This window comes from Dipodomys merriami, unplaced genomic scaffold, assembly GCF_024711535.1.
Source record: "Dipodomys merriami isolate MVZ:Mamm:240054 unplaced genomic scaffold, mDipMer1.0.p SCAF_1735, whole genome shotgun sequence".
In the NCBI taxonomy this organism is placed as follows: domain Eukaryota; kingdom Metazoa; phylum Chordata; class Mammalia; order Rodentia; family Heteromyidae; genus Dipodomys; species Dipodomys merriami.
Genome location: NW_027203088.1, coordinates 8,481 through 10,600, shown reverse-complemented (window position 1 = coordinate 10,600; position 2,120 = coordinate 8,481).

Below are 2,120 nucleotides of genomic sequence, written 5' to 3'. Positions count from 1 at the left end.
AAAAACCAGAATTGGTGTTGTGGCTCTAGTGGTAGCATGCTAGAGACAGTGCCAGGCCTTGCGTTCAACCCAAGAATTGGCAAAGAAATAGCTACTTAGATAGGTAGGTAGGTAAGTAGATAGATAGATAGATAGTTAGATAGATAGATCGATCGATCGATCGATCAATAGATAGATAGATAGATAGATAGATAGATAGATAGATAGATAGATAGATAGATAGATCAATCGATAGATAGATAGATAGATAGATAGATAGATAGATATATAGATAGATCAATCGATAGATAGATAGATAGATAGATAGATAGATAGATAGATAGATAGATAGATAGATAGATAGATAGATAGATAGATAGATAGATAGATAGATAGATAGATAGATAGATAGATAGATAGATAGATAGATAGATAGAAATATGATAGATGAATCTGGACTTGGATATCAGGAGGAAAGTAAGGAAGACTTCCCAGTGATTAGGCCTTCTGCAGTGTGCCAGGACACCAACATGGCCTTCACACAACCAGAGAACAGGAAGACTGTCTCTTTCCACTTCTCAGGTAGGCAAGGGCCCCAGAGTCAAGAGGGCAGAGCCAAGTTCTAACTGAGGTGCTTGGAGACAGAAGAGAAAATGCCTTGCCTCTCCTTGGATGCATTAATGTATTGCATTAATATAGTGGAGAATGAAGGAAGGAGAATGGATTGGCAGAGGTAGAAGAAGGGCCTTCAAATCTGACAGATGGAGAGTCAAAGACCCACTCCCTAAGTCCAAAGAGCAAGGTTTTCTAATCTGTTCCTGCCCTCTCTCCCAATAAAATGGCTCTCTATTGTTAACTTAAAGATAGCCTGAGGCTCCCTTCACCTGAGGGAGGAAGGTTAGTCATTGTTTGAAGAGGCTGAGAAATGCCTGATCCTTGTGTAACTCTGACAAATGTTTCATGTTTCCCCTCATTGCTGGCCATGCCTGGAATGTTGAGTGTGTACATTCTGCCTCCTAACCCTGCAAGCCTTTTTCTCTTCACCTAGCCTAGCTTTTGTAACTGTTTTCTGCATTCAAATATTGTTACATTGGAGTACTTCCTGCAAACAGGACTAGTGCTTGGATGCTGAGAACTTCATTTGAACCCAGGATGGGTCAATAATGTTTCTTTCCTGCTTCTATATCTCAAGAACTCTAAGAACCTTTAGCGTATGAGTAACGTCTCATCACCAATGGAAACACAGGAAGCTCTTGAACATCTGACCTTTCAGAAGTGGAATTCAGAGTTTCAGACTTTCCTACCCTGACTGGCTTCACCCTGTGATCCTCAGACTTCAGCCTCCTGAGCTAGGGTGACAGGCGTTAGCTACTGGTGCTCTGCTAGGTTCAGAACTGTAAATACATTGGTATTACAAGTCAACTGCTTATCACAAAGGGCTTGGGCAGCATATTAAGCCTTTCAACAATGGACCTTTCAGAACCCTGTAGGACACAAGGTTATAATGCTAGAGTCTGAAAGGCTGTGTATATGGATGGGCTACACTTGAACCTTGAGCTCTGACTCCAATTCTGGTGTACATGAGCATTCATTTTCCATAGAATGTTATCCAAATTAGCAAATAACAAAAGTACTTCACTTAACCCTCACTTTTTCCACTTTTGTGTCTCAAACTCAAGGCTGGGCACTGTCCCTGAGGCCTTCAGCTCAAGGCAAACTCTCTACCACTTGCCCCACAGCACCAAATGTGGTCTTTTTGTGGTTCATTGGAGATAAGAGCCTAACAGGTTTTCCTTGCCTAGGCTGTCTTTGAACTGTGGTCTTCAGATCTCAGTCTCCTGAGAAGTTATGGTTCCAGTTGTGAGCCACAGGCATCTGGCCTATTGTTTTTGACAGTCCAGGAGCTTGATCTTAGGTCCTGGGTACTGTTTCTGAGCTCCTTTTTCTCAAGCCTAAGGCTGTGCTACTTGAGCCACTCTGATTACGTGACACTGAGGATTCAAACCCTAGCATTCATGCATCCTGAGCCAGCTCTCTACCACTAAGCCACATTTCTAGCCCCACTCTTACAATTTTATCCCTCAACTTGCCTATCCCCAAGAAAAGGCTTCTGAGTAAAAGTCATCTAAAAAATTCCTACA